The sequence below is a fragment of the Leopardus geoffroyi genome, chromosome D2 (genome assembly GCF_018350155.1).
Source record: "Leopardus geoffroyi isolate Oge1 chromosome D2, O.geoffroyi_Oge1_pat1.0, whole genome shotgun sequence".
Taxonomy (NCBI): Eukaryota; Metazoa; Chordata; class Mammalia; order Carnivora; family Felidae; genus Leopardus; species Leopardus geoffroyi.
Window position 1 is genome coordinate 33175515 of NC_059334.1, and position 11949 is coordinate 33187463.

At 51.0% G+C, this 11949-nt stretch overlaps 1 long non-coding RNA gene across 1 annotated transcript; it reads left to right on the forward strand.

The window, feature by feature from the left end:
* The first annotated feature begins 3970 nt into the window (after positions 1-3970).
* LOC123576627 lies at positions 3971-11192 on the forward strand. Its single transcript, XR_006701511.1, has 2 exons — positions 3971-4666; positions 8243-11192. It is a non-coding gene; the product is annotated as an uncharacterized LOC123576627 (long non-coding RNA).
* Positions 11193-11949: the final 757 nt, after the last annotated feature.

Sequence of the window (11949 nt, forward strand, 5' to 3'; positions counted from 1 at the left end):
TTGTATAATAATAATTATTATATATTATTATATATACATAAATAATACAAAATAAATACAATACAAAATAATACAAAATAAATAATACAATAATAAATAATACAATAAAAACAGCAGCAGTAAAAACATGATACGCTATGGTAATCGTCACAAAACCAACAACATGGTTACCTATTGCTGAGTAACAACTCACCCCAGAACTCAGTGGCCTAAAGCAAAAACAATCATTATATTATCTGCCATGATTTCTGTGGGCCAGGGACTCAAGGAAGGTTCAGTTGGGTGATTCTGGCTCAGGCTCTCACGACTCTGTATTCAGATGGAGACTCGTGTTGGAACAACATGTGACAGGGATGGCCAAGCTGCTCTCGCCATGTGGTCTTGGGCATCTACAAGTGATCTCTTCCAGTGTGATAGTTTGGGCATCCTAACAGCATGGTGGCCTCAGGATGGTGACCCTACTTACCTGGCGACACAGGGCTTCAAGCCCGAGTGTTCTGGCTAGCCAGGTTGCACCTGTATCCTGTTTTACGGGCCAGTGTTGGAAGTCATCAGAATTGCTTCTATTGAATTCCATTGGGTATGAGCAAGTCAGAGACCCATCAGATTCAGGGAGAGGACAGAGACTTTATCTCTCAATGGGGGCAATGTCAAGGTGACCCAGTGGCATGTGGTTTGGGAGATGCGGTTGCAACCATCTTGGGAAGATAGAATCTTTCACACAGAGCCATCACCAATTTCTGGGGCAGGCAAGGACAAACTGAGGAAGATGGAAACCCTGTGACTTTCGGCCTTGGTACTTGTGACATTGATACTCCTAGACTACCTTTCATTTACACAGAATTCAGCCATTTCAGGCCTCAGTTGACCCACAAACACTTTGAGCTATGATAGCACAGGGGCACTGAGTGCCAGCCAGGAGATGGACCTTGGCAGTGGCCATCTTTGAGTTTTGGGTAATTATTTGAATACACTATTGAGTTTTACCCATATTGTCTGATTCTTGAAAAATGAGTGGAAAAGAGAAAAGTAAACCTGCCAATGGGAATGATGAAAAATGTGTGGGGTCCCACACTAGGACAGATGGGTCTTAGGGATGAAGTCAAGATGGACTCTCATTGGCATGAGTTGGATGGAGATTGGTCTTAAGCCAGTTGACCATGAGTTTTCTCGTGAAGAAAGAGAACAACAGAAACAGAAGAACAAAATAAAAGAACATGTACTACTAAGGTGTTCTTGGACGAAATGACACAATGCCTAAGATTTGCTTTGAAATACTCCAGCGAACAAACAAAAAGGGCATATGGGGGTCAGGGGAGGATTAGTCATGAGTTGCTAACTATTGAAGCATGGAGGTTCATTATACCATTTCCTCCATTTTTGTGAATCTTTGAATATTTCTTTTTTTTTTTAATTTGTTTAACATCTATTTATTTTTGAAAGACAGAGAGAGACAGAGTGAGCAGGGGAGGGGCAGAGACAGAAGGAAACACATAATCCGAAGCAGGCTCCATGCCCTAAGCAAGCTGTCAGCACAGAGCCTGACACGGGGCTTGAACCCACAAACTGTAAGATCATGACCTGGGCCGAAGTTGGACGCTTAACCAACTGAGCCACCCAGGCGCCCCTGAATATTTCTTTAAAAAAAAATTTTTTTTAATGTTTATTCATTTTTGAGAAAGAGAAACAGAGAACAAGCTGGAGAGGGGCACAGATAGAGGGAGACACAGAATCTGAAGCAGGCTCCAGGCTCCGAGCTGTCAGCATAGAGTCTGACATGGGGCTTGAACTCACAAACCGTGAGATCAGGACCCGAGTCAAAGTCGGACACTTAATCGACTGAGCCATAATAAAAAGTAAAAATAAATTTATATTAAATATTGGAAATGTATCATTAAGTATTGCATCTAAAAGTCAAACTCTAATTAGGTGTAATTAAATTCCTGGAAATGCCCCCTCTCCATAACCATTATACACTCACCCTGTGATTTTAATAAGGATTACCAGGGTCACATTTATAGATAAGTCAGTAACCATCTGGACTGATATACTTAATTCCATTGTACAAACAATGCAGAATTTTCCTTTCAAGCAAAGTGTATTACAGGGGCACCTGGGTGGCTCAGTCGGTTGAGGATCCGACTCGATTTCGGCTCAGGTCATGACCCCAGGGTCATGGAATTGAGCCCAGTGTCAGGCTACATGCTGGGCATAGGGCCTGTTTAAGATTCTCTCTCTCTCTCTCTCTCTCTGTGTCTCTCTCTCCCTCTGCCTGTCCCCTGCTTATGTACATGTGCTCTCTCTCTAAAAAATTTAAAAATGAAAAAAATAAGAATATATTATATATGTGCAACAACAGAAATAATCCTAACCCCTGAATTCAAAGCTCTTGAAGCAATGAGGACATGTTAGCAGAGACAGCAGGCATTGGCAGCGGGAGCAGGAATATTTTGTATGCTTTAGAATTTTTTTGCCATGTGCGTGTGTCAATTCTTTAAAGTTAATTGGTTTATTTAGAATAAAGAACAATTTAAAGTTAATTGGTTTATTTAGACTAAAGCTGTTGAACATGTACTATTTGGCTGTTCCTCTGTTTTTCCTATAGTATATCTTTGGATGTCCCTTTGAACTTGTTTTGTCTGCCAAGAGAGCAAATACAAGCAAGAGCTAGCAGGCTTCAAAGATGGAGATAAAGACGGAAGAGTACGTTTGCGATGCAGTGACCTCTGGCATCGAGCTTAATCTCACGCTACCCCCACCCTCACGTCTCCTCCCCCTGCCCACCCCTCCCCTTGATAACCCCCCATGGTTAGATTTCAGCTCCTGGACGGTTCCCAGACCCGGCTGGAAGACGCAGGCCTAATGCAATGACTGGCACGCCATCTGGTGGCTTCTTCAAGAAGTGCAACTAGACTCTTTTCTGAGCAAGCTCACAGAAGCCAAGTTGGAGTATACACCAGAGGTCACAGACGTGCTGCGGAGACCGAACCTGACTTACAGATGTGCTATGATTGTGTAAATGTGTGGGTCACGGTGCTTAAAAACATTTTAAGGGGCGCCTGGGTGGCTCAGTCGGTTGAGCGTCCAGCTTCGTCTCTGGTAATCATCTCGCGGTTCGAGAGTTCAAGCCTCGCATCTGGCTCTCTGCTGTCAGCGCAGAGCCCCCTTCAGATCCTCTGTCCCCCTTTAGATCCTCTGTCCCTCCCTCCGTCTGCCCTTCCCCTGCTCGCACATTCTCTCTCTCAGAAATAAATTTTAAAACTTTCAGGGGCGCCTGGGTGGCGCAGTCGGTTAAGCGTCCGACTTCAGCCGGGTCACGATCTTGCGGTCCGTGAGTTCGAGGCCCGCATCAGGCTCTGGGCTGATGGCTCAGAGCCTGGAGCCTGTTTCCGATTCTGTGTCTCCCTCTCTCTCTGCCCCTCCCCCGTTCATGCTCTGTCTCTCTCTGTCCCAAAAATAAATAAACGTTGAAAAAAAAAAAAAAACTTTCAAAAAGAACACATTTTGAATATGTTGCCAGCATTTAAAAATGTAGGGGCGCCTGGGTGGCTCAGTTGGTTGACTTCGGCTCTGGTCATGATCTCATAGTTTGTGAGTTCGAGCCCCACATCGGGCTTGCCACTGTCCGTGCAGAGCCCTCTTTGGATCCTCTGTCCCCCTTTCTCTGCCCCTTCCCTGCTCATGCTCTTTCTCAAAGATAAATAAACATTTTTTAAAAATCTAGATGTTTTACATAAAAAACCCAGATCTCTGGCTTCTTTTGAAAATTGGATCTGATGATGACCGGGGCTGAGGCCTGTGCTTTCCAGTTACCTGTCCAGCCTCTACTGCAGCCACTTTGGCCTGTGCTGAGTTTGTCCTACACAGGATCCCTGCAGTGTGTCGACCAGTTCTGCCACGCATTTGTGTCCGCCCAGGACCTCAGAAGGTGACCTTATTTGGAAATAGATTCGTTGCAGATGTAATGAGTTAAGAGTCTTGAGATAAAATCATTCTGGATTTAGAGTGGGCTCTGGTGTCCTTGTAAGAGGAAGAGAGGACACAAAGAGGCACAGAGGAGAACACCACGTGGCAACGGAGGCAGAGGTGACAGTGAGGCACCTGTGAGCCCAGGAATGCCACTCTTGCCGACGGCCCCTGGAAGCTAGGAGAGAGGCCTGGCCTGGCTTCCCTCAGGGACTCCGGAAGTAAGTAGCCTCACCGACACCTTCATTTTGGACTTTTGGTCTCCAGAACTGTGGGAGAGTAAGTTTCTGTTGACTTAAGCTCCCCAGTTTGGGGTGATTTGTTACGGCAGCCCTGGGAGACTATACACCGCATCCCTGAGGTCCTCAGCTTTCCACGGTGTCCCCCCCACCCCCCCCTCCGCAAACAGACCTGTGCTTGAAAGCTCCAGGGACGGAGAGCTCACGACGTCCCATCTATGTGATGGACTGCTTGTTGGAAACTCCTTTCTGGAGTTGTGGGATCCGGGGAGGCTTCATGGAAGAGGCAGCACGTGAACTGGGCCTTAAAGGATGACTATGATCAAAACAAGGGGAAACAGGTGCGGTGGCACGTGTTCCAGGTGGTGGGGACGCGGCAGGAGTATGGGCCGTATATGCAAACATTCACTCAAACTCTTCTAGGAGTATTTACTCGCTAAGCAGTGAGTAGTGGAATGGAGGTGAGTTGCAACGGGGACGTGTGGCTGGGTGAGGTCAGTAGGTTGGAATTGGTGGTGGGTCTGAATCTTTAAAAATCCTGGCCTCCTGGGGCACCCGGGTGGCTCAGTCTGTTAAGCCACCGACTCTTGGTTTGGGCTCAGGTCATGATCTCGTGGTTCGTGAGTTCGAGCTCCGCATCGGGCTCTGCACTGACAGTGTGGAGCGTGCGTGGGGTTCTCTCTCTCTCTCCTCTCTGTCCCTCCCCCGCTTGTGGTCTCTCTCTTTCTCTCTCTCGAAGTAAATAAATAAATAAACATTAAAAAAAAAAAAAAATCCTGTCCTCCCAAGTGGAGGATGGGACATTTATCCACATCTCTAGGTTTTTCCTTCAAGCTAAACTACTCTCCCCTCCTCTTGTGTAAAAGACTGTTGGGTTGGCTTCTTTCCAGGAAGCTTCCCTGCGTCACTTCCTCTGGTAGTGGTAGAGCCGTGTGCCAGGCACAAGGGCGGTCATGTGATCCTGGCCCGGCCAATCACAGCACTCCAACCGCCTGGTAGGGTTACGGATCCAGTGCAAGTCCTGTGCTGGGACTGCTGTATACAGTCTGGGAGCGGGCAGCTTTTTCTCTGCTCCAGCAGCACGTTCTCTGCCGCGTGGAGAATGCCCATCACGGGCCAGAGAGAATGAGGCCAACAGGTTGAAAAGAAACAGAGTGAACCGGGGGTGACAGATGGCCAGTGTCCGGCGTCCGTTAACCTCACAGTTGCCATGCCCGGGCTCTGGTTCCTAGACATCTTCCTCCATTTCCAAGGGCTGTGCCAATATCCACCCCCTTCATGAGGACTAATCTGTTCCTTCTCTGTCTAGGTTAGTCTGCATTAAGTTTCTGTCACTTGCAACCAAATTGTCCTGGACGATATGGTTCTGTTTCCAAAACCCTCCTGCTGCTGGCCAAACAGCCGAAGAGAACTGAGGAAGATGGTGCCCCTCCAGAGCCGCGGCCCCATTGCAGTTCAGTGAGGTTGCCCCTGTGCACTTTCCCGTGGGCCTGTGAGCCCTTGGTGCTGTTAGCGTTCAATTGACATTGAAAAGCACAGGGGTGTGAATCCAAGTACAATACAGATAAGGGCAGGGAAGATAAGGAATGGAAGCCTCTCTGATATTTCTGCCCCCAAAGACACATTTGCACCCTTAGAGATTCATTCCTTTGAATGCATCTTTTGAAATATAAGTAGAAGCTGGGAGAGAAGTTTAGGAGGCAGAAAGTAGGCCAATTTGCCCACAACTCAATATGCCTGAGATGAATGCACCAAATTTACTCAATTAAAGAAATTACCAAAGACTTGTTTCCTTTAACTAAATATAACGTTTTCAGCAATTCATGTAAAATGTTGACATTCTGGTTTCCAACAAGAAACAGTTGGGATACATTGGCTTGGAGTCAGTTTGCAGAATGGTTCTCCAGGAAAGGATAAAATTGTTCAAGCAAACAAAGGGAAGTGAATCCCCGATGGTGATGGGCAGGACCAGGAGTGATGATAAATATTTTGGACAATGGTGACGTCAGGGCTGAATTGGAACAAGATCATTCATCCAGTCGTTCATTTATTTAACACGTATGTCCCAGTTACCTTCCCTGTGCCAGGCCCAGGAGTCAGGATACAGCTGTGACAAGGCCTCCAGGGAATCATCAGGGTGATGCAGTGCCGTGTTCCAGGACAAGACACAGGCCTGCACAGGGCCAGGGAGGAACAGAGGTGACTTACCCTCCATGTCTGAGGAGGTGGGAGGGAGACATGATGTCTGATCTGGGTTTTGAAGGATGTGTAGGGGCTTCGCAGGCAAAGAAGAACAGAGAACATTTTCAGGTTGGGGTGGAGCCTACACTGAGGCTCGGAGGCACAGGAGATGGGGAGGAAGGGGAAGAAGATGCTAGTGAGGAGTGTGGAGGCCAAATCACCAGGCTTTCAAAGAGCCAAATAGAAATGGACTCTTACCCTGTGGCCAATCAGGAGCCACTGAGGGTTTTATCAGAGGGAGGCAGTGATCCTGTCTCCATAGCAGCCATGACAAAGACGGACTGGGAGTGCCAGAAAGGAGGGGGCTAGAAGACAAAGCTGGAGGCTGCTGCAGGTGTCCCAGTGACAGACGAACAGGGCTGAGGTGGAATTTATTCATTCAGCAAGTTATTTATCGACCGTCACCTGGCGAGAGACAGGTGCTAGCCCGGGTGGTCCTTGCCGGGGGTCCGGTGGTGGTGAGGCAGGAGAAGAGCCTTCCAGACAGAGGGAACAGAACGTGGGGGGCCTGAAGTGGGGAAGATTTAGGCTCCATAAATGTTTGTTGAATGAACGACTGTTCGGAAGGGGGGAAAAAGGGTGGCGCGAGGCGGGTGGTGCCGGGGATGGGTCGGGCGGCAGAGAAGCGGAAAAGCTGGTGGCTGAGGGGAGCAGAGCAGGGGAGACCATTGTCAAGACTGTTTTTCAGACAACAATTTAGTGAAGACGCACACGGCATTTTAAAAGAAATGAAACAGAGGCGCGCCTGGGTGACGCGGTCAGCTGAGCGCCCGACTCTTGGCTTCGGCTCAGGTCATGATCTCGCAGTTTGTGGGTTCGAGCCCCGCGTCGGGCTCTGGGCTGACAGCTCGGAGCCTGGAGCCTGCTTTGGATTCTGTGTCTCCCTCTCCCTCTCTCTCTCTCTGCCGCTCCCCTACGCATACTCTCTCGCTCAAAAATAAATAAACATTAAAAAAAATTTTTTTTTAAATGTTCTTTCTGTGGTTGAGGCCAAAAAGCTTGAAACCCTCAAAATTAGGATGTAGATTTGGCTCTTGTATCAGAGACCAAAAGTAACTCTGGCTTAAACAAAATAAACAGTTACGTCTCTTTCCATAACAGTCAGGCCCCGGGCCGTCCCGGGCTGGACCGTGACTCCAGGGTGCCGGGGGCCCCAGCTCCTGCCTCCTGGTTGCGGCCCGGACAAGATGGATCCACCTCGTCCATGTTCCAGCCCGTGGGGAGAGGAAGGAGGAGAGGGGAGGGCATGGCCTTGTCTCTTGAAGGCCACAACCAGGACGTGGCTCCGATCACTTCTGCTCACATCCCGCTGTTTACCATGGAGTCCCCTGGCCACGGGGAGCTGCAAGGGAGCTGGGAAGGGTGGTCTTTGGCACCTGGGCGCCCCGCTAGAAATGGAGGGTTGTGTTAGGAGAGAAAGGGAGAGGGGGCGTGGGGTCCTCCGGCAGCTTCCTCTCCAGCCTGTGTTTGAAGAACTGCTGGGGATCCGTGGGGTTTGGGGTCTGTTGCCTAGGCGGGAAGGCCCTCTTCCTCACCTTATGACACCCCCCTGGATGCCAGTGGCTCCCAGAGATGCCCAGGCTCTCCAGACCCTGCAGACGGAAGGAGAGGACTCAGGGCGTGCAGCCCACTGGGCGGGGCCTGGTGGCAAGCAAGCCCTCAGGGAATGAACGAAAGCCATCTGCATCTCCCCTCCTAGCTTAGCCCCAATAACAGTGAGTGTCACGGTCCCCAGGAGCCCAGGCTAGGTAGGAGTTTACAAATACCCTTCACCCAGCAACCTCTCTCTTCTGCAGGATCCTGAGAAAGAAGAGATTAACTATGACACCGAGTGACCCGAGAAAGTCCCTGGGTCAGGGTCCCCAGGACCGCTCCCGGTGTGATCTGCTAGGAGGACTCACAGCTAAGACCCGTCACGGTGCGAAGATACAGAACAACGTCGGCGCGGGACAAAGGCTACGGGAAACCAAGCAAAAGCTTCCCAGGGTCCTCGTCCCGCTGAGTCACACAGGACACGCTTAACTCCTCCAGCGACGTGTCGCGACAGCGTGTGTGAAACATCGTCTGCTAGAGAAGCTCATTAGAGACCCAGAGCCCAGGGTGTTTCCTGGGGGCTGGTCACATAGGTAACCCCTGCCTGGATGTACCAGATTCTCCGCAGGAGAGCAGGGCTTTTGCATCAGCCATGTTGTTTGCACAAACGATTTAGGCGCATCCAGCCCTTCTCAGAGAATCGTGGGAGCATTCCCAAAATCCACGTTCCCAGACCCCAGCCAAGGGCCAGCCTCGTGAGCAGGCCTTTCAAAGGATGGCAGTCTCGGGCCTGCTGCACTAACCCTGTTCCACACACTTGCCAAAGAAGGTGGCATTTGACCTGGGGGAGTCAAGGAGCCACACAGAGAGGAGGAAACCCTGCCAGGTTGACCCCACCTACCTCTCCAGCCTTCCTCTGAACCTTTTCCTGAGCCCCGGTCATCCTACACAGATCTGAGCAGTGGCGACCCCCTTTGTACAGCCACGTGCCTGCCACGATGCTATTGTCACACAGGCCCTGTCACCCTCTCACTGAGTCTGCAACCCCGGGACAGCACCTTCCTGCACCGCAAGAATCACATTCTGACTGTATTCTTGTGTACGAGACTGCCTTCTCAGCTTACTTCTCTCTGTTTCTTTCCCATCCCTCCCCGCTCCCTCTCTCCATGCTGTGGTAAACAGAGCCTTGCAAGCAGGGGTGGGGGCGGCAGGGGTGGGGGGCGCTGATAAACTCAGCTGCGTGGACTTCCCATCTCCATGGGTCAAGGATGGTGAGGCTCTGGGGCAGGAATAGACCAGATGAGCTCCGACATATCCCAGGGATTGATTGCAGGATTCTCTGAGCTGGAGAAACTCAAATTCAACGCGGCCACCGAAATCCCGAGCAAGGCAGGCTCTGGAGCCTGGCATGTGGGCGGAGAGAACAGATGAGGAGCAGAACCAAAGAGACCCCAGTCAGGTGGAGTCCCGGCCGTGCAGGGCGTCAGGTGACAGGGAAGGGCGAGGGAGGAGCCCAGCACCTTTCTGGGGTGCCGGCTCACTGCTGAGGGACAGGATCTCAGCTGGTGTGCGAGTGAACAATAGCCCTTAACCCTGGCCCGGCTGATGTGGGCCCCTCCCGGCTAGTTCTGAGGGTCCTTGGGGAGACATACTCTATGTTGGCAGCTGGTTGCTTCCAAGCCCTGGGCTGGGCACCCCCCAGGCAAGGTAAATCCTGGAGGGGCCGGCTGGGGCTGGCTGCCTGGCATGGGTTAGGGTCAGAGGGAAGGCCAGGGGGAGGGGGGAGGGAAGTCTGTCCAGCTTGGGGTGGAGTTTCTGCTGGTGTCTGTCATTGACTATAAATGTATCTGAGAGGATTCGGTGCAGGGAGGGCTCCCCTCTCCCATAGGGCCAGGGAAGCAAATGTTCAGGGAAGCCTGGAAGGAGACTACCCACCTCTCATTGCACGGCAGGAATCAGGAAGGGATGGGAGGAGGGGGCAGACGCCCGGCCCCTTGGCTCAGTCCAGCCTTCCCTAGAGGCCAGTCCTCTCACAGGGAGAAGCATTGAGGCTGCCCAGCCTTCTAGAGAAGCGGCACAAAGAGTCACATCAGGTGACAGCCTAGAGCATGGCTGGCGGTGACAGGCGGCCTGGGTTCAAGTCCCGACTTGGCCACTCACTCAGCCTCAGCTGGTGGCTGAGCCTCACCATCGTTAAGGGGGGGGGGGGGGGCCGGGCAGCAGTGAGACGACTTGTCACAGATGGTCGTGTGACTGGTTTCCTCATCCATAAGACGATGAGGGATGTTATAGGCTCAGGTGAAATCCTATATGTGGAGACTGTGGCCTGGCCCGGGCCTGAGGTTAACGTCTGTTCTGGCCACTTGCTGAGGTGCTGTCAGTGACAGTCCTGGCCTCGGCCCCCGTGGCTGTCGCGCGGCAGTGTGCTCAGGCCAAAGGGATGGTGCTCGGCTTTTCCAGCCTGTTTCCCCAACTATAGGGAGTGCCATGTCCCGAAGTCTGGCCACAGCCCTCCAAAATTCCAAGCAACATCCCCCTGCCTGGATATCAAGCACCTTCAGATATCACCAAAAGAAGCACTTCGTCATTTGAGCCCTAAAAAGATGGCTGCCATTCCTTATATTCCTCATTCCTTCTCCAGCGTTCTTTTTAAAGCGCAGTTAATTTTGCTTTGCAAATGTGTGAGCCCTTGGGGTTAATTACAGCAACCGTGGAATGTTCCAGAGAGACAGAAAGAAAATGCTGAATCTTACAGAAACTGACTTTTGGATTCATGCCTTTGCATTCTTCCACAGAATCACAAGACTGGGAGATGTTGTCATCTTACAGATGGGGAAACTGAGGCTCAAAGGGAGGTGCTGGGAGGCAGAGCCAGGCAACATCCACGTGGCCTCACTTCTTCCGGACTTCTTCCCTGACACCCACGCTGCCACCCATATTCACCCAGGACACGGCTTGTTACAGTGACATGTGGGGGCTGTCAGCCGGGCCTGGGGTGACATCGTGACCCCATACACCAGGGTCACTCCCCAGAGGGGTAGTTGTTTCCTGTATAACATGGGGGTGGTTGTGTAACAATATCTACCTCTCAGGGTCATGGGCAGGATTAGACATGATGGAAAAAGCATGTTGATGGGAACATAGAAACATTTGTGTTTTTTTCTCCTCTCCACCTGTTTTGCTCAAAATAAATTTAAAAAATTTTTAAAGTTAGGTTTTTGGGGTTTTTTTTAATCGTGTTTGTTTGCTTTTTTTTTTTTTTTTTTTTGTCTCTGTGCCCCCGCAAAGGTGTGAGAGCAGCTGCTGGCTCGGGACCCAGGAGGCCGGTGGGGGAGGCTGCTTCTGCTCCTTGGTACGTGTATGGGATTGTGTGCAGTTTGTCTTTCCCCTTTTGAATTTGTTCTCAGGCCCAGGTCATGCACCAGAGAGCAGTAAATCCACAGTCCCTGTCCCCATTAGTACTGAGCCACGCGCCCTGGGGACCCAGGTTGCTGGGACATGGTGACAATGGATGTCAGAAGCTAGGGCCCTGGGCCTCTATTGCCCCATGGCCTGAATAAATGTGGTCATGAGTGCAGACACCAGTATTCCCCTGAAGGTTGAGGATAATCACTCGGGAGGCTTCCCACAGGAGGGACACAGCACCCTCGGCAGGCTGAGGGTTCCTCACGGACTCGGTACCAAGGCATGGCTTGGGGATGACAAAATGTTGAATAAACCAATAAAACAGAAGCCCTTCTGCCCTTGAAGTGGCCCATAGGCCTCCCCCTGCCCCCGTCCAGAGATGGGGGCCCAGCTCTGGCTCCTCATAGGCTTATTTCCGTCCTGGCCTCCTGCACATCCTGTCTTCACCCAAGGGACATGCTTCTGTCTGCTTAGCCATCTGGCTGCACAGGAGCACCACTTGGGACTCTTAAAATATACTGACGCCCTAACCCAGAACAACAAAATCAGTCTTTGCAGGTGGGGC